This window comes from Melospiza melodia, chromosome 4, assembly GCF_035770615.1.
Source record: "Melospiza melodia melodia isolate bMelMel2 chromosome 4, bMelMel2.pri, whole genome shotgun sequence".
In the NCBI taxonomy this organism is placed as follows: Eukaryota; Metazoa; Chordata; class Aves; order Passeriformes; family Passerellidae; genus Melospiza; species Melospiza melodia.
Genome location: NC_086197.1, coordinates 97,342,560 through 97,367,820, shown reverse-complemented (window position 1 = coordinate 97,367,820; position 25,261 = coordinate 97,342,560). Strand labels below are relative to the sequence as shown.

The 25,261-nt window shown below is 43.2% G+C and overlaps 1 protein-coding gene across 7 annotated transcripts in view; it reads right to left on the bottom strand.

Annotated features, from left to right (window-relative positions):
* Nucleotides 1-25,261, bottom strand: part of SOX5 (SRY-box transcription factor 5) — a 595,693-nt gene that overhangs the window by 426,941 nt on the left and 143,491 nt on the right. For all 7 annotated transcript variants that reach the window (XM_063155718.1, XM_063155717.1, XM_063155723.1 and 4 more), the window contains exon 2: nt 24,552-24,638. The gene's annotated coding sequence lies outside the window, so the exon portion shown is untranslated. The remainder of the gene's footprint in view (nt 1-24,551; nt 24,639-25,261) is intronic.

Here is a 25,261-nt window from a genome sequence, read left to right as displayed (position 1 = left end):
TCTCTGGCACTAGGAGAGGAGCCCAGAGAGCAGCTGCTCCACAGGGAATAGCCTGCTCACATTCCTACAGAATTATTCTGTTTCTCCTCCCATGACCATCTATGTACATACAGATGGACTAGGAAGAGCATGCAAGGTGAAGAAAAATTCCATCCAAGACCCTGCTTTAGTTTAAGGACATAAGTACCTGTGAGCAGCCCTTAGCACTAGACTGTACAGTTAATGAATCTTCTTGGAAATCTTAAGAAATCAGAATACTTGGTTTCATGTGCATTGAAATGAATCATTTTGATGCTCAGAATTTTATTTTCATCTTTAATTTGGCTGAAACTACTTATCAGATTTGACCCAAATTCCTGAAAAACTTCTGCTGCTTAGAAACTGAATTTTTGGACGCATAAATTTTTTTCTGTGGGAAAAATCTTTACCAAATATGCAACATTTCAGTACTTCATCAGGATTTCTTATGAGTGGGTGGAGGGGACTGGGGGTGCGTGCTGCAGCTGAGAGAAAGGGATTCCTTACCAAAGAACCAAGAGGGATTATTTATCATCACCCACACTTCTCCATAGATCTGACCCAGTGCAAACTGTATTTTTCCACTGGCCTCCAAAGCACCCAGCACCCAAACCAACAAACCAAATGTCTGCTGCATTAAGGACACAGAGTGGATGCAGGCTTTGCCTAAAGCACAGAACCAGGAACATTTTCAGCTGCTTCATTTCCCAGCTCCAGTACAGTTATGTATGTATAATTTATTTAAGATTTGACTCGGCAGGGTAGCTGCATGCAATCAGCATATTGTTTTTGTGAAGGTTCTCCCCTATTGCCCCTTAGACAGATTTTAACTGTCAGTGTATTGGCCTTTTGAAATTTTGTTTTCATAATACCATAAGCTATTTGAACATACATTATTATATACTAATCACTGCTTGTCCAATTTTTTTTTTGAATCTTACAGGCAACAGCAGAGAACAAGAAATGCAATTTAGTTGGAACTTCAAAGCAATGTTTCACTATCATCCAAACTGGAGGTCTTTTATGCCTCTCTCACTATTTGGTTTTAAAAGTGAAAGGAAACCAGTTGCTTAAATTTGTTCTTTCAAATTTGCACCCACTTCCCACTCTTAAAGGAGGGGCTTTATGATAATAGATAGGCTGATCTCAAGATCAATCACAGATAGAGATATATTTACTGTCCTCACATAGTCATAGTATTGCTTACACACATGAATTAAAGATTGCCTAAATCCTGCCTTTGAATGCTTCCAAACTTTAAAAAGATAGAGATCTGTATTTGAATTTCATATCCATCTCATATCTCTATAGTGGGATGAACAAAACCACTCAATTCAATCACACCTGAACTCTACAAAAACTGGATCTTTCAAGATTTCCTATCATCATGTGGGCTTGTGTACATAACAAACCAGCCCCAAAAAGCTAATACAGAACAGCTCCACTCCACACTCATCCTTATTTCCTTTCAGGAGTGCCTCTGTACAGCTGAGCTTTGCTTTTGAAGTGGATTAAGGTACACTCCATGTGGCATTTTTAGTGGGGAAGCAAAGTGCCCCAACAGGAACCAGTGCAGAAAAATATTCAATTGCATAGCCAGGCTTGCCCATTAATGGCCTAATACAGGGCAAGCCTGAATAATGTCCTCAGTTACAGTGAGATGCTGGATTTCAGTGAAAAATTCAGTGGTTCACAGGTGCAAAAGGTTCTATTCCTGTAGATGTTAGGTTACGTTATAAATGTAAATACCCAAATTGGCCAGATTCTCTATTTTTAAACTTAAACCCCTTTGCTATACATGCAGTGAGAACAATATCTTAGTCAGGAAAAGCATAATGGACTTCCACTTTATGCAATGGCTCCCCAACCATTACTGGCACCCTGGTTCCCCCTTCTCCTTCAACCTTCCTCCCTTCGTTTTGACCAAACAGTCCAGTCCGGACACAGGACAGCTCTTGTAAAAATCCACTTAGCTTTGTGACAAGAAAAAGAAAATAAAACCTTCCAAAGTAAATTTTTAAAAGGAAATCAACAAAGCCTTAGAGATTTTACTAAGAAACTCTCAATAAAGCAAAACTATTTTAAAATTTGACACAATAGGAAAAGTTCATACAGGTGGAACAATTGGTAGTGGAGCAGAGAATGAGAAACTGAAAAGATTAAGGTTTTCCTGGACAAAAATCATAACTCAAACACACACTCAGGGGGACAGTTATACATATGCTTTTGAACAAAAACTCTAACCTGGCATGATTAATTTTGGCCTTAGCTTTGTCAAAATATTGAAGTCCATATGGCACAAAGCAAATAATTTTACATTTTTATTTTAAACCCCTGTGTTTTTCTCATCTATTCCCTTCCCTTCCACCACACACACTGGCAGCCGCTACCAATTCGCCAAATGCCAAATCAACCCTGCAAGCTGGCTGGCACGAGAGCTCTACAATGCTGGCACGGGCTTCCCTGTGCAGGGGGATTCTCTCTGAAACCCTGTGGCACATCCAAGCATCCCTGCCTAGCAGCTGAGCACCCTGTCTGTCCCGCTCACAGCAGCAACAGGGTGCCCTGGCAGTGAGCGTGCTGCCCATTGCATCAGCCCAAATCAAATCAAATCAAACAGCTTCCCTTCGCCCCAGTGCACCCATTCCCCTCCCACAGAACCAGGGCTCTGCACTATCATCTCTGTGTTCAGCAATGGACGGGGATCGCCTCCATTCCCCTCCCAAAGATTCAGTGCTCAGCAGTGTCTCTGAGCCCAGCGATGGACAGGGATTGCCTCCATTCCTCTCCCAAATTTTCAGTGCTCTGCTGTATCTCTGTGCCCAGCATTGGAGAAGGGTTCCTGCTACAAAAACACAGGATGCAAATCACTGCAATGTGAGTAAGAACAAGCAGACATCACTCAGGCAGGCTGAGCAAACTCCTGCAAGTGCAGCTCCCTCCACAGAACACTGGGCCTTACAAGGAACAAAAGATGCCGCTCCTTTACCTCTTATCCATGGAATCTTCAATGGGCTGGAGAAAAATCAGGAACACTGAAGGCTTTGCTGACCCTGTCGGGATCCAAACCAGTATTTGAGGCTCAAACACTAAATAATTCACTTTAATGACCCTGTCTCTGTTTTCCTGTCGGGACCACAGAGGAGGCACAACCAACACCAAAGAAGACTTCAACCATCTGCAGCTCCTAATTGTCCTCCAGCCCTTTTATACCCTGCTGCTGATGCCCTGCCCCTGTGTGCCCTCTGTGCCCTGCATGGCTGTTACTGTCAATGCTGCTCACCTGTGGGCACAGCTGGGGCCAATTGGGGATGATTGGGCACAGCCCCACCCCAACCACCACTGACTCTGGGGCTACAACATTTTCCCTATGTTTTTTCTCTATATTAGAGCATATTTCTTTAATATATGGCATTATATACAATTATACATATTAACATATTTTAGTTAAAGTTTCTGTAGAATATAAGAGAGTAGATTCTTTAAATAAGCAATTAATACTGTTTTTAGACAAAGACCAAGACTGGAAAGTGGACGTTCTAGAATGCTCTACTGAACCAAAGGTGCACATACATTTTACATCATTTTCTACATGCGCACACTAAGTTCATGGCCAGACATGAGTCCCACCTCCCAGTGTGATCAGTGACCTCTGCAGCTACAAGAACTGTGCTCAGGATCTTCCACACAGCCCTCACGACAAGACCAAAATAACACTTCTTTTCCCCTCATATCAGATAATAGTAGATCCTTCATCTATGAGAGGCTGTTTGGAAGGAAGTCTGGAGCATTTCTGGCCAAGCCCCATTTCTGGAGCTACAGCACACAGGCTGGAGAAGACTCTGGGAAAAAGCTGCACAGCCACAGTTGCTCAGAGCCCTTACCTCAGCCCAACATCTTTCACCTGAGGATAAATAATCTCACCTGCTGCTGTTCCCCTGAGATGTGCTGAGGAATCAGGGGACTGGGTGAGGGTACCAGCAGTGACCCATCACTGAGGACACAGCCTGCCAAAGGTGGTATCACCTGGAGATCTCAAAATGCTGGACTGTCCCTCTTGGGGTGATTCCACCTCTCTGCAACCCTTCTGGAAGCTGACCAAGGAGCAGGTAAGGAGCTGGTTATGATTTGATCACCACGGTGTCGTGGTCAGTCGCGATCGCTCCATCACAACCAAGCTGGGAACTCCTCTGCAAAGTGGAGAGGGGACACCTTGCTCTCTCGTCCCTGCACAGCCACGAGACATTGTCTGTGCCTTCCCACATTACCAAGTTTCTGTTGGAGCAGCAACTGCAGCTAACAAATGTAACTTTACCAACAGTAAAACAAGCTAATAGCTGTGCGTGCCGGGGGGCTAATGCGGTGAGCCATTTAACGCCGCACTAAATAGCCTGGCTTGGTTCTCTCTGCCAAGTGCTGAACTGAGAATTGCAACTGCAGGATCAGCCCCTGATTCGTTACTTAAAGGGGGTCACTGCTCACAGGGTGGGGAAGAGGAAGGAAGGGGGGAATATCAGACAACTCTAAACGTTCAAAGCCGACAGAAGGTTGCACTCCTGAGAGAGGCAGTATTTAGTTGAAAGCCTAACAAAGCTCTGCAGCTGGGAGGCCTGTGGTGGTTTTACTCCACACTAAAAAACTTGCCATAAGATACTTGTAACCTGTATAATAGGCTTGGTGGAAATGGGGAAGCTGGGAATGAAAAGAAGGTGAAAACATCTTGCTAATAACGCTGCGGTTTCGTTTCAACTGGCCCTCAAAACCATACACCATGCAGGCTGCCAGCACAGCAGAGCAGCAGCAACACAAATAAGCTGCTTTCCCACCTACTCTTCCTGAAAAAAAAAACAACAAAACTCTCCGACAGATCTGATTGCAAGGGACATCACTTAAAAACTTAAAATGATACAACAAAACAAGCCCAAATTTACAGGGCACCTCTGCAGAGGGAGAGCTTTATTCCTGCATGTTAGAACCCTAAAACAACCGTTTTCTCTAATTTCTGCCATCACTCAGATTGGCCTTGAATTACCTCCTGATAGGCCTCCCATGTGCTTGCAGATGAGAGAGTGTAATGGGGATCTGTTAATTAACTAGAAGCAAAGTTGCACGGTGGGGATCAAACACTGGATGCGTCCTAAAACTCCCACAGAGAAGATGAAATGCAGCGCAAACTTTAAAGACTTCCCGTCATTAGCCAAGACCTTGGCTGCTCCTGGCCCAGACCCCTCCTGTTCCAGAGAACAATGAGGACAATGATGGCAGGAATGAAATAGTGCAGCAAGGAACAAAGGAATTAGCTATTTACCCACAGAGAGAGAAAGGAACAGAGGGGCAGGGGGGAAGGGGGAAGGGAACTCGCTTTTTTCCTAGGGTTTCTGTCTACTTTTAATTAATTTAGGGCTGCCAGGGACTTGCACACAGAGCACACCCAGGAGCATTGTGTTGGAGCTCAGTGTTAATGCACGGAGCATCCACTGCTCGCTGCCAGGCCGCAAGGAGAAGGAGCTGGGGCACAGGGGCAGTGGGGAAGGAGGAGAGGAGCTCTTCCCTCTTCAAAGCTGCTTGAAAGAGCCAGGCAGAGACGAGCAAAAGGTTGTGCTGCTCTCGGAGCTCTCTGAACCTGCTGTTATTCTCTAAAGGAGCTGCAGGTAGGACAGATCGCCGTGGGCAGGACTCGCTCTGGGCACTGGGATGGAAAGGGAGGGCTCTAGGACAGGTGACAGCAAGGGCCATGGAGCCAAAGGGACAGGTTTAATGGGCTTCCCCCAGTGCCCCAGAGCAAGGGAGATGGGGCTGGAGGCCCACAGCCCAGCAGGGCTCTGAGCACACAGCCAGCCTCACTGCCCTGGCCTTCCACAGGGCACCACAGGGGCGGCCAGCCCAGGCAGCAGCCCCACAGATCAATGCTGCCCCAGCTCCAATAACTGAAATTCCAGCTGTGCCAGGCTGTGCCTGTCCCCCAGACAATGGGGACATGGCACCAGGCTGAGACCTCGCCATACAGGCACCTGGCTGCAAGACTGGGTACACTAAAACACCCCAGCTGGCATTGTAGGCCTATGTTTGAGTGGCTCACCTGAGCAACAAATGATAATTTCCTTCATCTTACCTTGCACCAAAAAAACCCAAAAAAACAAAACAAAAAACCCAAAAACCCCCAAAACAAAAGAAAACCAAACAAAAAAATCAACCCAAAAAATAAAAAAAACCCAAAACAAAAAAAAAACCACAAAACCCCAAAAAGCCCCCAAACTAACCATGAAACAAAATAAATTCCAAAAAACAAACAAAAATCCAAACAACAAACCCAAACCACACACATAAAACCCCAAAACAAAAAAAAAAACCAAACAAAAAAACCCCACAAAAACAAAACAAAACCACAACCCCCCCCAAACCAACCATGAAACAAAACAAATTCCAAAAAACAAACAAAAATCCAAACAAATAAACCCCAAAACATACACACAAAACCACAAAACAAAAAAAAACCCCAAACAAACCAAAAAACCTCCTTTGTCAGATGGCTGTTTTCAAGAAGCCTGAACCCCAGGATGCAAAGCAGCGCTGCATTTCCACTGAAAGCCTGGAGAACAAGGCTTAGAGAAGTACACTGAACAAGGAAATCCTGCATTAAGAAGCTACAGCTTCCCCCCAAAACCATCAGACCTCAGAGAGGGGCAATGGGTGCATCATGAGAAGCTGAAGGGAACAGCCCAATCCTCCTTGCAGGGTCTTTGCGAATGTTTCTATTGAAGAAGGAGCAGGAGAAGCAAAGGTTCCACTGAAAAATTAAAGTCTGCCTCTGATCAGGTTTATTCTTGGCCTAAGCAGCAGCCCCTGGGCAGCAGTGGTTTCAGCCTGTGCTCTGCACATGACTGCTTTGATAAGGAATGAGATCAGGAAGGGGAGCCCCAGGTGAGGATGAAGCATTTAGACTATTTTCTGGTTGCTTAGGAGAATATTGGTGGAGGTGTCAGTCTTTTTCAGAGGTAAGAGCACATTACACTCCTGCGTTTTGAAAATAAGAGGCAGAACCATTTGGTTTCCAGACAACCTGTTCAGAAGAATCAGTGTGTGCCTCACAGCGCAGCAAAAGAGACAACACCTTCTAGGCTTGCAGTTAACCAAAACAGCAGCTAAAAATCCCACTGCACATCAGGCATGTTTGGCCATGAAGGAGAAAAACAAAGAAATTCCCTGGCATTTAGTCCCCTCACAGAGAATGAGGGCAGGGGACAGTAGGAAAAGTCCTTTGATACCATAATTAGTGTGTCAGCACTGTCCTTTCCCAGCTGAATCCACAGGTGGGAAATAAAAGGTGAAGGGAAGGTTGGATAATTCCATATCTGGTCTGAAGCATGATAAAATATAGCCAGCTATGTTTTCAAAGGGGGAAGTGATGAATGCTTTTTCAGAAAGCATCTAATTCCTGTGTCAGAGACTGATGTTTTCACATAACCAGCAGCATTTATGCATTGCTTACATATCACTGAGCCCTAAGTAAACTGAACTACTCAAATATCAAACTCAAATATCCTGGAGAACATCTCACTGCTCCTCCACTCTTCTCTTCCAGCAGCTCCTGCTTCTTCCCCAAAAACCTGTTTCTCATTACTTGGAAGTCATTGCCACCATGATTTCTCTGTGTGACTACATTTTCCTCTACCAAAAAGGTCCAGAAAAACAGCTGGATATAAAGAGAGGGAATAAAGGGGACTGACTTTTTGGAATTTGTTCAGATCTCAAGTAGAATGCTCAAGATTGTCACTCCAAAGGGAAAACCGCTCTAACATTGCACAAATACATGAGATTAATCTTTACCAACAGGACTAAAGCAAAAAGTAACAGAGTCCAGGTTGCAAATTCTTTGCTTTTATGTACCTCTGACAGGAAAATGACTGTGTTAGAATAAGTTAAAAATCTGTTTTATTAATTCATTTGGCTTCTAACACAGAGAGAATCATCCCATCACAAAATCTGCCAAAGGTTCAGTTATTATTAGCCTCTAAGATGCAAGCTAATTGCTTTCTGTGTTTTTCACCAAAACCAGCTGGGATCCTGAGGTTCACCAAAAGGATACTGCACATGCTCAGAAATTTGCCTGTCCTGAAGATTTCTAATCACAAATTTGACATTATTCTTCCCCAGTGTAAAATCTGAGGCTTTCATCTTAGAGAGACTCCTCAAGCCTGTGGCTCTGCATGTCAATATTCTTGCTGAAGGTAGAGAGACAATTCATGTGCATGAACCAACATGCGAACTTGCCAAGCCTTTGCAAAATCACAGTGAATACTATAGACTTTGCCACAACTGCCTGAAATGAAATTCCTTTTCCAAGAAACATCTGACAGAGTTTTTGTGGAGAAATAGCTAGGTCTCTCTTCTTTAAAAAAATTATTGAAACAGATCACCAAATGTTAATACTGCACAATCTCTCTAGATTGATGTATTTCCTCCCTCCTTGCAGCCAGCTAAGGATGAAGGTATCCAGAGAAGCCAAGAGGGTTGATTGCTACACTCCAGCAACTCTCTGCTGCCACTGCTATTTCTTGAGAGAACAGCACTTCAGACAGAGCTCTTTGAAACGGGCACTCGTGCTCCAGTTTATTCTGGGAGCAAGAGCAGGGAGAACATGCCTGATGCCTGTTCAGGGCTGGAGTTCAGCAGGCTGGTTCTGCTCTGGACATGGCCAAAGAGACACCAGAGCAGGCTCAAGTGAGAGGCACAGCTCTGGCTGGCACTGTGTTGTCTTTTACATCAAGGAGGAAAAATGTGAATGGTTTAATCCTGATTGACTCATTGTACTCCTCTAGTTTGTCTCTCAGAAAGGATTGGTGAGAAAAAGATGAAATGAGCTGCACAGGTAGGCAGTACTGCAGCACAGAAGAGAGCAATGATCCACCCAGCTCTTCCAGACAAAAAAAACAGCACTCCCATTTTTAAGGGTATGATCCTCAGCCTGCTGACATCCTCCAGCGAGCTGAGGGGACTCTGCCTCATTTGTCAGCACATATCCTGTACAGCCAGGCCTCACATTTGCTCAAACAACGCATTCTGCACACCTTCACATGAACATATTCTAATAATGAGCATATTCTTCATTTCTCAGTAAGTGGAAGCAATCCCACTTCATAAAATTAGCAGTACAGAGGTCTCTTCCATCTCTGAAATGACAAATCACTACAATGCCAGTCTTATCAGTGCCACTCCCCATTTCTGTTATCCATTCCAGCCACAGTAGCTCACCAAACCTTTTGCTGGCTGGTTTGGAAGACAGCCCCTCTTCCTCCTGTGTGTCATTGAGGCAAAGCAATGCTGTACAGGTACCAGCAACAGGACAGTGTGCTTCATTTTCCCATGGCACAGGCAGTGATGGGCCTGAGATTTCAGCTAAGGTTTTCTACGGAATCATGGAAGGACTTCAGGTTCAAAGGGGCCTCAAAGATCATCTCATTCTAACCCCCTGCCATGGGCAGGGGCACCTTTCACTGTCCCAGGCAGTTCAGAGCCCCAAGCAGGCCCTCAATACTCCCAGGACTGGGGCAGCCACAGCTTGATGTGACCCCTATCAACCTCTTATATTTCAAAGGGCTGGATGGCAAACTTGCAGGAACTGTGCCTCTTGTAACTAAATAATGTACATTTCATTATAGGTGAGCAAACATAATTCTCAAATGGGAAAGGGCCAGATTCCAGGTTGACATGCAATTTCACCTTTTTTTCTCTCCCCCAAAATCTTTTGTCAATTTCTCATTGCCATGAAAAATTTTTGTTTTGACAAACACACAATCTTCTCTAAAACAAAAATATGTGTTTTTTGACTACTTGACAGCTCTGCTTATAAAACATTGCCATACATTTGCTGCAGCTACATGTGGGCCCAGGACTAAATATAGAGTTTATTTTTCAGAGTTGTCAGTGCCCACCACCTCTCCCTCTCCCAAACGCGGAGGTGAGCACACACTGCAGCACGGTGAGCCAGCTCACCCATGGTGTATGTGCACTTCATCATGGGCAGTATTTATAGAGCACTGCATGTCTCCAGTGACTTGCTTCATCTTCTCCTGAGTCTCATTTTTATAGGGCTGCTGAGAAAAAAAAAAACAACCAACCCAAACAAAACAAAAAAGCTACAAAAACCCAAACCAAAACCACGGCTTACAAGCACGGGGAGAGACTATTAAAGGCAGAGGTCTCCCATATAAGCACAACATATGATTGGATAATATTGTCTGGATTAGCAGCTTTATAACCTAGCCAAGCCCCAGGGCTACAATTATCTGGTTGCATTAAACTGAAATCACCTGCAAACCTCGCAGTGAATGAACCCTTGGAAGTGTCTAAGCTGCTGGTTCGCACTTGCAGGCGACAACAAAATTCACCAGCGGTGAAGAGATGAACAAACACCACAATGCGAGATTTTCAACTAATGCTTCTAATTTTGCTTCAAAAGGAAGGTCCTTCCATTGCTTTTGGCTCTTGCTTGAAATACTTTCCAAATATAGCATGATAATAAGCAAAGGATAAGAAGATGAAAGTCACAAAAATAGCTACTACCAATTTGCCCTTTTATAAACATTTTCACTACATTAATTTTGGAATTAAGGTCTGTTCTAAGGAGGAGCCAGATGAGACAGCACTCCTATGATTCTTGTTGGTCTCAACTCTGTCAAAGCTTGAAGGTTCTCAAACTACATTGCAATTTTGAAGAGAAACCTTCCAACAATAATTTCTTCCTTTGTACTTCCATCTCCTTCTCCTAGTAATTGACCAGGTGCCACAGAAACACCACAGAAACAGGAAAAAGCACTATCTAGTACCTAAGGTTTTTGCTCCACAGAACTTCCACAGCCTTGCAGCCTATAAAATAACCAAACTCAAAATGAATGGTCATTTTGGACTCTCTCAGCAGCTCTCACTCCAGCCACTCCCTTCTGGCTATCTACAGTTCCCTCTGGTTACACAGATGGACACAAAGAGCTCACTCCACCAGCTGCTGCATATCAAGATTTACCAAGAGTTTTACTAAAGTAAAACTGTGGGCTGATGGATGGAACTATAATCAGGTTACACAGATAAGAAGGAAGCCAAAGATAAGAAATTGAAACTTGTGTGGTCCTAAAAGTTGCCTAAAAGATTGAGGCTCCTCTGCCCTAGAAATGGCAACCACCTGGGGCATGTGAGCAGAGCCCTGTATTTTAGGGAAGCACACAGACACTGAGCTACCTCCCAGCCTTCTGCACACCTATGAGCAAAAGACATTTCTTACAAGAAAATTATGTAAAATCATCAATAAAGCTGTGAGGATGGACAATTACACTCATGTTGTAGGATGAGTGTAGTTACCTACACTCATAAGTGAGAATAGTGGGGGTTTATTACATATCAGAGCATGATAAGCTCTGCTAAAGCACCAGTAAAAAGTCAATAATTACAGAGAAAGTGACATTTGAGAAACTACTCAGGTACCACTGTGTGGGAATTAATGGTACTATTTTTACTGCTGATCTCTGTGAATCTCCAATTTCTCTGGGCTGGAATATGCAAGTGGGAAGAAAACTTCAAACTAAATTAATTTCCATGCAAAGTTTAGAGACAGTCTGGAAGATGTTCTTTAAAAACCAACAATGAAATTTGAAATAACTTAAACTGAACTAATTGATTTTGGATTTTCTCCATGTTGAAAGCTATTTTCTGATATAGTGTTGGGGAGAAATGTTTAATGTGGATATGACTGGTAAATGCTACTATACTTTTATACCAGCATCATTTTTTTTTCTTGAAAATTAATTTCTTGCCTGAAAAGGATTAAAATAATTTCCCTTTAAAGGAAGCTTTGCTAGATTGCTGCTCTATCTACACTGCACCATCCAGTTGTGTATTTATGTCATGACTTGCAAAAGCTTTTCAAGGCACTCCTAAATGTGCTTTGAGCAGATGGGGCAAGGTAATGCATGGCATTTTGTCAGCACAGACACATGCTGATTCTGACGCAAAAGTGACATCGTGGTGTAAGGATTTCACATTCATTTCCATATGCTTAAATTGTTTCAGCCGGCATGGTACTCCAGCATTCCTTTTAGGATAACAACACTATTTAAACTGCATTTTTTTTACCCATTTATCTTCTCATTATCAGAATCCATATTTCATTCCAAATATAGCTGCTTGGGTGTGCAGGGGGGGAAAAAAAATACATATAATCAATCAATCTTCTCATGATCAAATGTACTGACAAAGCAGGTAACACCTAAGCCACACGAGGCATGAGGGGATGTCTCACACAGATAACAGGTGCCCCAGGGAGGAGCCACACTCCTGCTCTGCTCTGACAAGTTCCATCCAAGTTCCATCAGTGTGGCATTTTCAGGGTCCCCTGTCATTGGGAGGAAAGATGAATCTGACTCCATGTTCTTAGAAGGCTTATATTATATTATATTATATTATATTATATTATATTATATTATATTATATTATATTATATTATATTATATTATATTATATTATATTATATTATGCTATACTAAAACTATGCTAAAGAATAGAGAAAATATACTTACAGAAGGCTAAAAAGATAATAATGAAAACTCGTGCAAAGATACCAATAAAAAACTTGTGACTCCTTCCAGAGTCCCGACACAGCCTGACCCTAATTGGTCGTTAAGTCAAAACAATTCACATGAAACCAATCAAACAATGACCAGTTGGGTAAACAATCTCCAACCACATCCCAAAGCAGCAAAACACAGGAGAAGCTATCAGGTAATGATTGTTTTCATTTTTCTCTGAGGTTTCTCAGCTTCCCAGGAGAAGAAATCCTGGCGAAGGGATTTTTCAGAAAATATCATGGTGACATATCAGAGCAATCTGAACGCATGCTCCCAGCTTTACCAACTGCAATTGCCTTGTCCTCTGCCACTTATTTGATTTTATTTCTCTTTCACAGGTCAGTACTACTCTCTTTTGCTCTCCATTTCTGACCTGAACTTTAGGAGGAAAATGACACGTCTCATCTGGACTAGAAAGGAACAGTTCAGTTTAGGTCAGGCTTAGCCAGCAACGCCCTCAGCTCGTTCTGTGGCTCAAATGCAGCCCGAGCTTTACTCCACCTGGAAACAGTTTTACCCACAGCTTTATCCTCTCTTTAAAAGAGAAAGAAATGTAGGCAGATGGATCTAAGTGGTTCTAGTTAACCTCACCTTAGCCATGACTTCCCAGCCACCATCCCAAACACAGAGACAGCAGAGACATGAAAGCCAGTGGCTTCACAGTCTAGCAAAAAATTCCACAGGCTAGGTAAACCTGTTTAATTTCATCACTCAATGAAGTTGCTACTGGATACACAATTTAGCATTTCAGAGGCCTGTAACTTGGGAGCTGAGCTTTCCATTGAGACAGTGAGAATATTTTTAATGAAAGCAAAACAACCTTTTTTTTTTCCTCTCAGCTTAGGGACAGCTGAGCCATTTTGGCTGAAAAATTATTTTAATTTTTTTTTTTTAAATGTCTGAGGCAAACACCCAAAATGGAAAATATCAGCCAAAGCTGAAATCGTTTGGCAAATATAAGAACAGCTGAACTGAGAGTTTAGGATGGAAAGCATCAAGCAATCTTCAGCACAGACATAACTTCCCATACCTGCTACTGCTTTTCTGTGGTGGTCAGGGGAGGTGGTTTCCAGAGGTTCATAAATGCTGTGGAGAACATAAATGCTGTGGAGAACACACCTGCTGTGCCACGGAGCCAGACCCACCTGGGATCTGTGAGTCCTGCTTTGAGCCACCTGCCCTTCAGTGCTGTTGGAAAGGGGCTGAACAGACCCCAGAGAGCTGAGGACAGCAAAGCCCTCAGCACCAACCATCCAGCAGCAGCAGCCAAGAACCAGCCCTGCACCACCATTCAGCCCCCTGAGCCCCATCTCCATTTGCAACTCGTATATACCTATTACAGGTTTTGTGTAAAAAATATGCTCCATTTTTACCTTGAGCAACCATGGCTTACAGCCACTGGGGGAAAAAAACTGCTTCACTAGAAGCACAAGGAAGGACAAAGCTAGAAATGCTAACAAGTAAATAGTTTATCTTTTTTTTCTATCCTTTTTAACTCTGTGGCATGAATGCTCAAGACCTTATAAATACCAAGTAGATTTCACAAGCTGGCATGCCTGAGTTTTTAACAGGAGCATTTTGAGGTGCAAGCCAAATACGCTGTGTTAAGGTAAAAGGAAATAAAAAGTTGACCATAACCTGAGGCCCTGGCTCCTGCCAAGTACCTGCTGTTATGAAAGCAAGGTGCTCCACACAATCTAATCATAGCACTAAACCTTGTTACAAGCCCTTTTACAGCTCCAATATCTGGGTTACATGGAAACACGCTGGAGAGCCTCCTTGTACTATGAAATAAATGTCATTCTGACTGGCATCCTCTCTTCCAGCCAGTAATTTCCCTCTGCTGATAAATCGATACAGCAAAAACAAATGAGAGTGCACAATGGGCACATTGAGGATTACATTTTTATTCATTTCAGAGCCCCTGCAGCAGAGTTTCCTTAAACACAATAGCAGAAAATGATGCACTCGAGCTGGGGGCACGTGGGGAGGAAAGCATACCTTAGAGAGGAAGAGAGAAGGAAAAGACCAAGGCAGGAAGAGAGAGTAAAAAAGGGAGGAAGAAAAATAACCTCAGAATTTGGAATACAAGTCTGCATTTGTAAGCCTCAAGTTTGGGGTACATGAGCGTTCAACAAGTATTTAGTTTGGCTTATTTCTAAGTTCTTCGCTAAAGCAACAATATTTTGCCTTTCTCCTCCTTTTCCTGCCTTTTTAAATTTTAATTTTATCTATTCCATGCTTGGCTCCAAGGAACTCTTCCTACCCCTTCCATCAGAACTGCTGCACTAATACACACAGGACAGCCACATACATCCAGTGCTGCCCACACCTGCAGTAACTCATCCCAAAATGCTCCTGGCAGGAGGCACATATTTAGTATGGTAGGAAAATGGACCAAACCAGAGACACTTTGGCATTTCAGCTCAAAGAACTGATCCACCACCTGGAAGAGATATTTCCAGTGGTCTGTAGCAGGTTGGACACAGCCTGGTCACCTCCAATCATGCCCATTTTGACCCCAAGACTTGGAGTTTCAGTCTTCCATAGTTATGAAGCAGAATTGAAAAGAGAAAGAGAGAAAGAGAAGGAAAAGAAAAGAAACTTTTCTCCTTAGGGCATTCAGCCAAAAGAAGAAGGGTTTACTGAGCAGCCATGGGTTTACTGAGGTGCAAGCCCAAAGGCAGGAGCCCAGGGTGAGAAGTACAGGACAGATGTAAAGAGAAACTCCAGGGCATGACAGGCACCATCAGTAGTGGTCAAACCCCCAATTTTGGGATTCCCCCACTGCTACTGGGGCCAGACCCCAGCAACACCAAAGACTGGACACCACTGCATGCCTCCAGGAGACCTGGAGCCAGGTCAGCCCAGGGGGAGCTCAGGGAAAGGCATCCCACACTTCCACAGCATAACCCTGACCCGAACATGCCACAGGCAGCAATCAGGGAGGACAGGGTCCTACAGGCCTAAGAGGGATTGCAGCAAATGCAAGCAGGGCTGCCATCTCAGCACTGTAGAGCCACTAGAGCTGGACCAAAGTGACAAAGCCTTGTGCATGTACTGCCACGTGCCTGCTGGTTTGCGGCCACTTCCAGCAGTGTCACTGCCCCACTCTGAACCAACCACCTCAAGGTGAGAGGCTGCTGAATTCATTACTAGTTGCCCATGCCTCATTAAATTTGCATTTATTTGCTTTACCCTGTTAGTGGTTCCTACAATGACCAACTAGAAATTGCTAGGAAAATGTGCTTTTCCCCCCCCTTCCTTTTCTCCCCCCCTTTTCTATTTTTTTTTTTTAAGCCAAAAGGCCGTAACACAACAGCAACATAATGAAAAGTGAAATCCTTTTACAACCCTGGGAAGGCCAAGATGTGTGCCCAATAAATGTAAGCAGACATGATATTCTTTATAATCACAGCGAGATGAAGATGTGAACTGAATAAATGCTTTAAAAACATCATAGATTTTATTAGATGCAAAAGATTGAAGCGTTAGGCACCTTTTAGCTCAACTTTCATTTAATTTACTGCTTGCTGTACTGTAGTCTAAAGGGAGTGAAAAAATCCTCTCTCTAATTTTTTTTTCCTTTTCATGAGCTGACCAAGGAGATGAAATCTGGGTACTTTAATTACCATTCAGAGCCAAAGGCCTGGCCTTTGATATGGAAATCCCACTTCAACTCCAGCTTGCTGCTGCCTTTCCCTGTCCCCTTCTCCTTCCAATCTCACAACATGAATTTTAAGTAGTCTTGTCAACACCTGACCGTGAAAGCTAACAGAAGCCTGTGCTGCTAAGTTTGTGCTGTTGATAATTTTTGTAATTTTTTTCTTTGTTTTTTTTTTTTTTTTTTTTTTTTTTTTAATTCCACTGTTCCTTAGGAAGGAGAGAGTGGGGCTGGGGAGAGTGGGGTCAGGAATTGGACAAACCCATGGAACTGATCTTCTTCCTTGTCCACACGTGTCCTGGCCCAGCTCATGCAGCAGCTCACATGAAAGGGTGAAAGAAAGGAGAAGCAGGAGGGGCATGGGGGAACGGATGAAAGCTGTCATGTACAGTTACCCTGTTATTGTCATCTGCCTGCTGCATGACTCCCAGCTTTGCTATAATTATTAATTGCACTTGTCAACTGTCATTAATTCCTCTTTAGCATCCCTGTCTTGGAGTAATTAGACAGAACAGCCTCACTGCACTCATTGTTTTGAGAGGCCCCTGAAAGAGCCCAACGGGGCTGTGGAGACACAGCCATCATTAATACAATGGAGCACCTCAGCATTAACCCTTTCCAAGGGGGGGAATCACAAGCTGATGGCTCCCCCATCCTGGGAGCCCCAGCTGCTGAATGCCCCTGGCCCTTTTCCTTGGGAGGGGTCCCATCCAAGGGCTCAGGAGCACCTGGGGGCTCCAGGTGTGTCACACCCCACTGGAGGGGCTGCAAGGACACCGAATTTTCTGAGGGGTCAGCACCCCCAGATCCACCATGACCTTCTGCTGGACTCCTGGCGGAAGGCACAAAGCACCAGACTTTATAAAAAGTTGTGGTGTTGGGTCCCCAGGAGGAGGTGAGAGATGAGAATTGGACTCCAAGTTCTCAGAAGGCTGATATGATATGTGGCATATGATATATATGATATATATGATATGATAAGAAATTATACTAAAGAAAGAGGAGACATCAGAAGGCTAAAACAAGAATGATAGTAAAAACCTGTGACTGACCAGAGTCCCAACACATCTGGACCATCCATGATTGGTCATTAAATTAAAACAAGTCACATGCTGGATAAGCAATTCTCCAAATCACATTCCAAAGCAGCAAAACAGGGAGAAGCTGAAGCTTCCCAGCTTCCTAGGAGAAGCAATCCTGTTGAAGGGATTTTTCATAAAGTATCATGGGGACAAAAAGTCACCTTTACCTCTTTCCCCAGAGTTCAGGGAGGCTGACCAAAAAGCAGCTGTGGGATGTCAGTGAGCTTTGATGCTCCCCTGTGGGATGTCAGTGCCCTTTGATGCTCCTCTCCCCCTCACCTGAAGAAGGGGACCCAGAGCAATTTTTTGGCTGCACTGCTGAGATGTCCAAGACCAGCTTTGCCATCTTTGCCCCCCCAATAACCCTTCCATGCCCACAGTGCACTCCCAGCATCCTGAATTCCCCAAGGCAGTGATCCCTGTGCTGTTACACAGGTGTAAGAGATGTCCCCAGCCTTCCTCACACCTGCCCTTGATTTGGTGGCCACAGGAGCCTGCTCTGCTCTCTCCCAGGGCTGCAAAGGATGAAAACTCAGGGGTGTGGGGAAGAGAAGGCAGGAAGGCTCAGTAGGGAATCTGCTGAGCAAAGAACTAAGCAAATGAATGGGCTGATACTGTATTTGTATCATCAGTTGTGGGAACAAAGCTGCACTTCCCATTGGTCATACCAGGCTGCTTCTGGGCAGGAAATAAAAAGGAGGGAAGGAAAAAAAACATTCCTTTATTTAACTGGAATTTAGTCTATATAAATGGTCATTGAAAAAACCCCAAACAAACAAGGAGGAACTAGAGCTACCTGTTGATGCAACAAGCAAAATATCTCTGCAGCTCAAATCTGAGTTTTCTGCTTGGGTTTACCAAATTCTTTCTCTGCAGCTCATCCACTCTCTCTCTCCTCATCTTTTTGATTGTGATGCTGGAATTCAAGTATCAATATAAAAAAGAGAAGCCAGCAAGGCAGAGGCCAGCCTGGATTTCACTGTCACTCGGGGACACCCCAAGGAGCTCCTGGGCCACTGGCCAGACCTGTCTGGGGCTGGGGAGGACCACACTACCCAGCCTCTCCTCCAGAACCACAGCTGGGAGCAGAGGCAGCTCAGATTTTTTTTTCCCTTCCAAAAATTCCAGGAGAGACTCCTATTCACCCTAGACAAGCAATTTTGCCAAACCTGGTCACACCAAAAAAAGATCTTCAGCAGCAGTATGCCTTGAATGATATATTTTTAAGTAAGACTACATATTCCTGGTTCAAAATCAGAACCCAGACTGCTGAAAATGAAAAGGAACTTTCTTCAGCCTGTTAACTTAAGGGCAACAAGAAACCTTTGTGAAAAGGGGTTTTTTTCCCATTAAATTTTGCCTATCTTTTCAATGCTTACCCAACTGAGATCAAAGCCACAAGTTAATGAAGCAAATATACTCTAAACCAGCGTTTCAAAGTCATAAAATGTTAAAGAACCTTATTCAGAGCTTCAGCTTCTTTGGATCTGGCTTAGTAGCGTGTGACTTACTGAAATAACAGAGAGCTTTGTATAAAGCCATGTGGAATGTATTTATAGTACATATAGAACCAGAAAAATATTTCATAAGCATATGCATCAGATTTTTGGCGCTGTGCACCCTACATCAGAAATAAGAATTTGGCCACAGACCTAATCAGAAAACACTTATTCACTTTTCTCTATTGTGGCTGCAGTCAACCAGTGTAAAAATTAAAGCAATTTTTTCAAAGCAGGGCCCAGTTCAGCTGCATGCTAAGTACCATCACTGATTATATTCCCCCTGCATTTTTCCAAGATGGATTTCAGTGTCCCACAAAACTGGCTCTGCCTTGTATAACAACAAGATGCGACAGCCAGATCTCATTGTTACCTTATTAGTGAGAAACTCTGCTAAATCACCTCCAAATTGCTCACAAGGCTACATTTCTCTAAAGGTCAGCATGAACACAGAGCACACATATTATTACAGATTTCTGAGTGGCCAGTGGCACTGATTCCTCAATACTCTGTTTTCCTTTGCTAACAGCAGCTGTTTGTTTCACCTTCTCACAGAGTGTGCTCTTGGGACAGCTGTGAATGAACCAGTCCCAGCTGAGGGCAGGGGAGGCACCCAGGATGGAGCTGGCTGAGCCACTGATGATTCCAGGCTCTCTGTGGGACCTGCTGAGACATTTCTGTGATTTACGCAGGAGCTCTGGCTAACTCAAGGGTGCTAACAGCCATTTCAGCGTGAATTCACGTGCTCTCTGTGGGGAACTGGTGTCACCAGTGCATTTTGAGGCACGGCTGGGAAGCTGGGCCAATTCGAAAGCACAACTCAGCACACAGCTCTTTATCAAACAAACTCAGCTGCAAACCCATGCACTCCTCTAGTGCATAATGACCCCCGTACGTGGGGTATTCCCAAACCATCCCAGCCCATGCCTTTTCCTCCCTCCCCTTCCCAGGCTGGCTGAAAAAGCAATTAGCAAGAGCACAGAACACCCAACACACACACAGCCCTAAAAGCACAACATCACCACAGATAATAAATTCTGTTCCACGTCCTCTCCCATGAAGAGTGTTCAAGTGATGATTAACCAACAAGCCAAGTGCTCAGCTGCAATCTCAGCCCATTCTGAACAGCTTTTGCTCAAGGCACACAAGGGCAGAGGATTAAAAAGCCCCTCCCAAATGGATTAAAAACCCCTTTAAATGACCATCTCCCAGGTCATTATGGCAATAAATATATATCTATATACACACATATATATTACATGTATAAAGAAAGGGGAAAAAATCCCTCAGACAATCCCTCTCTAGAGGATTACTTCAACACTTTTGACTTCAGAGAGATTGAAACTGATTCTCCTAAGCAAGCAGCTTTAACCCAAATCAGAACTCACCTCTTCACCAATCAGAAAGAAGCTTTTTCAGAAACTTATACTTCATAATAGTTATATGGGCCTTAATCCTCTTGGAAACAGTTTTAAGTCATTATTCCAGGAGTTATTAGGTTGGAAAACAGCTTCTAGGCAAATGATGCTATTCACAAACCTTTTACACCAGAAATAATGGTTGGATTATTTCTGCCTCAAAAGCAGTCTTGAGGTCTGGTTTCTGATTTTCTTTATATCTGATGCTCCTGAGGACAAAAAAAAAAAAAAGGCAAACACAGCCCCCTTGTACATTCCAATAATAATGGAAATTTTAAATATGTAGAACTAATTTCATAAGGATTATAAATGGCAGCAATGAAAGCAAGTTGGAATTTTAAGCAGAAGTAAAAAATAACAAACTTTAAAATATAAAAAATTTAAAAATAAAAAATTCTGGCTTCCAGTGCAGTACCTCTTACCCCAGAGTTTCCTTCTTGTCTTAAAAAAAAAATACCACTATGTATCATATGAATTTTCAGTAAGAAGAGAATTCAGCCCCAAAGGTGTTTTATTTCCAAAAGGCTTTCCTGAGCAGTTGCCTACTTCTCCATTTTATAATAAAGTCAAATGTACCAACACTAAAAAGCACCAAAAAACCATCAGATAACCATCACCCTCCAAACACACAATGCCAAGTCCAAACCATATCAATTCATCTGTGCTGTACTGCAAACTTGGATTTCTTCAAGCAGATCAAATACTGACATTTCCATGGCAATTTTTGCCTGAATAACAACTTCAGGATTTACTCCATCACTTTTCCATGTGGCTGTATATGCATGTGAAGTACCCATAATCTTCCTTTTCCCAAAGAAAATAATTGAACTATTAACTGAAACACCTACCTGGTTAAAACCAGTTATTAGTAATTTTTCACCCATTAATTTTACCCCAAAGCTGAATTTCTATTCTTTGCTGAAAAGGGGGTCATAGTGGAAGATAGAACTCCAACAGCACAAAAAGAGCAGCAGCATCTCTGACTAAATTCTTCACTGGAGCAGTGATATCACTTGGCCAAAGGATTATGTGGCATCACTTTCTGAAGTGTATTAAAAATGTATTAATTTGCCTATATAACAACTTCATCATCATTGCTCAGGAGAAATCCCTAAACCTACAGCAAAGGCCTTCTGAGGTAAACTAAAGCTAAGGAGACATAAGGTAATTAAAATAAAAGAAAAGAAAAAGAATCATTGCATTTGTTCTCCTTAGTTATATTATGAATAAAACCCCAAAACTAATGTAATAATGTATCCCAGCAGTTCAAATCTTCTAATTTATGTAGAATGGATTATTACTTAGACAATCTGACCCTGGGCAAAACTTCCTCAGTTGAGAAGATTTACAATCTAATTATGCAGGAAGTTCTGCTGAGACAGTTTGGGCGCAATGGCCTTCTATTGCATTAGCTTAGCTAAAATTGCTGCTCCTTCACTGGCTTGGGCTTCCAAGTGCTCAGATGAAAACAGAAAATGCTCCCTTCGTGTCCTTCCTTTCCCTTTAGCCTTTCTCAGCATTTCTGTGTGCACAGGCACTGCTCTGCACTGCACACAGCACAGAGGGGCTGGGGCTGTAAAATCCAGCTCCAAGTTGCCTTTCGGGCTTTTGCTTTGGCCCCTGCTCAGTGAAATGACTTCAAAAAGGACCATCAAAGTGCTGCTCATAATTTTTACAATGATAGTTGCTGGGTTGTTTCTCCCCTCCCCTATTGCAAACGCCCCTGAAAAAAGCCTGGAGCTGAAGTCTGTTCCTGTACACTTGTTTCTTCATCCTGCACACACAAAACTAGTTTATTTTTGTAGGGTGGCTCAGAGATGTTTTGCTGCTGTCTCAGACACCTGAATATTTTTAGCAATCTATATCATTAGATTAAAAAAAAAAATGCTCCTCGACACATACAGAAATAGCAAGAGCTTTGCAAGCCTGCAGAGGAAATGGTGGGAAATTTGGGGCTAGCAGAATTGGAAGTGTCTTTTCTCCTGTAGCTGTTTTACAGTGTATCCATACAGCTGAGCATACAGACACGTCCTCCATTAACACAGATAGAGAAATCACTGCCTTTCCTTCTTTATAGGAAGTGTTTTGATTTCAAAAGGTCAGTGGATCATATCACAGCCTCTGACCTTGATGATTACCATGTGCAGTAATGCACATTTTTATCTACAGGTGGCAGACCTTTGAAAATCAGCTTCAAATTCATTAGACATTTTTGTTGATACCACCACCCACACTCAAAAGTAAGAATCTGCAGCATAAAGTTCTAATTAATGCTGTTCAATTTAGAGGACAGATTTGTCAACAAAGTGGCTCAATTCTCAAAGGCTAGTGACCCCTCTCAGAATGAGGCCTTAAAAAAAGAACTATTTACTAATTTTTTAAATTATTGTAAGCTTTTATTATTTAAAAATCATTCAGCAACTCAGCAAAAGATTTTTTTTCTGTATAACAGGAGTTTCACTTCCTTGATTATTAAGCACTGCCTGGCAAATTAGTGATTTTTTCTTTGATAAGCTTATTTAGAAGAGGAAAAGATGAGAATGTCACAACTGACTCCTGGCATTTAGAAAGATATAAGTGAATGGTACAACTTCTCCAGATCTGAATCAATCATGTTAAAATACCATGACTTAGGCTGTCATCTCAGATGTGTGTCTAAGGCCTCACCACCAAGCAGAAAAACATCGATTTACACCATAATATTATCAATCGTTCACATAATACTGCATTCAAATTTAATTAGAATTTTTTTTTCTCCTGAAAAACAACGGCAGCACAGCCCTCTGCGTGTGGACAGAATCCTGCTGAAATCAAGCAGGCCGTCTCTGGGTTTCAGCTTAGTCAGGCCTAACGTCTCAGCTGCACAGCATTTGCACAGCTTCTCCTCATTCCCACCCAGGAAAAGGGGATGTGTCACCTGTCACCAGGCTGCATTTCTAACCCTGCTGTTTAGCAAGTGCCACTGATGGCACAGAAACAAGAGAGCAACCTGGTCAGAGACAGGTGACACCCAACCCATGGCAAACCCATCACACTCAGCAATGCAGCCTCAGCTCCACAATGACAAGGGTAAAAACAGGGCTATCTAAGGGAAATGCTTGTCCTGGAAACCCTAAAAGCTTGTCTTTGAAACCCTCATTCTGCCAGCATTTACTCCTCATGGAAACAGACTAAGCACAAAAGCTGCTTCAGGATTGTTGCCTCTGCAGCCCCTAAAATCAAGAGCCAAACAGGGTGAGGTGACAAAGTGCAGTTACATTCTGGATGAAGGGTTCCCTCCAGGTGCACAACACCCCAAAACACATGTGTCAAATACATGCCAAAAATGTGTCCAAAATGCCCTCGTGACGTAGGGCAAGCACATTTTATAAGTTTAGCAAAGAAGCATAATTGACAAGAACCTGCAGTTAGAAGGACAGGTAATGGAATAGTTCCCCCTCTTGTAGAACACCCTCTGAAGCCCCCCTGCTTGCTGGTTATGTCATATTACATCAGAAAGGTCTTGGGAAGGAGTCTTATCCTTGATTACCACAAGAAGCAGGACTAGAACAGGCCCTCAGGAATGTGACTGTCTATTAGGACAAGTGCTGAAAATAGAAAACTCTACAACCGTATAACAACAGTCTACAGAGCTAGGAATATATATGAAAAATATATAAAAGAGAAATAATTTTGGCATCAGGACCAACAAGATATAAGAACTGGTGGGGTTATCTGCAACTGAGTCTCCTCCCAGTCCAACAGCATTTAACCAGATTCCTCCCCACCCAGTCTCCCTAATGACAAGAAACACCAAATCTGTAAAAATTTAGTACTTGGGATGTAGATATTTGCACAGCAACACTACTAAAATATTGCAATATATCCACAAAAACAAAACAAAACAAACAAAATCAACAAAAAAACCCAACAAAACAAAACAACTATCCAACCCCAAAACTCTTCTGTAGTTATATTATTGAATGTTTTGAATAGATTGAACTGCAAAGTTGAATGAGTAACAGAAAGCACAGACAAATTACAATATTGACACTGAGCACACACACCCTGGAGAATGGTTATTTGCTGGCTGGCATGGCCACTGCTCCCCCTCCTCCCCAGCCCAAGAGTGGGTGAGCAAACTGAGCACACACTAATGTCTTTTGTGGTAACCTAGTAACCTTCTCCTTTTCCTCCCCAAGCTCTTCCTTCACACCACGCTCTTCCTTACTGCCAGAATAATTGCACTCTGTCTTTACAAGGCTTTGTTTTCCTACCCAGTGCAGAGGAGCTGGGGTTATTTTCAGTCTTGGGAAGCTTGTAAACAGGATCAAACAGGAACCCGGTCATCAGCTAGAGGAAGGCTAGAAAAATAAAAGCAAATGCATATCAACAATTTTATTTTAAAAAGAAAATACATCCAAAACATGAAACAAAAGCCTGGGTTCTGCTAGACATCCCCCTCCCCACTCCTTTTTATTTAGTTCATGAACTCTTTTTTGCAGAACACAGGCTGGTGTAAATTAACGTGTGACCCATCATGTATCACGTGGGAAAGCTGCCATAGAAATATGGAATGGCAAAAAGAAAAAAAAGTAGACATTATTAGAACTGAAGAAGCACCTCTTATCATGATAAATCAATACCCAGACTGAAGTAGGAGACAGCTGTGACTCCATGTTCCTGTTTCTCTGGAGTGCTTGAGCAGCTCAAGCGCAGAGTGTCTGACACGCCTGCACAGCCAGCAGGGCCAGTGCTGGGAGCAAAGGGTGCTCTGCATCTGCTCCTGCTCTCAGCTGCCCCTCTGGGAGCAGCTGGGTCACCCACACTCCTACTCCATCTCTTACACACTGCCCTGAGGCTCCTGAGTTGCACCTGCACAGGGGACAGAGTGGCATCTCCCCAGGAACAGCCCAGCGCTTCAGGCACTGCCCCAAGGCCGCTGCACCTCCACAGCTCAGGACATGAGCAGCTCACAGCTCTCTGG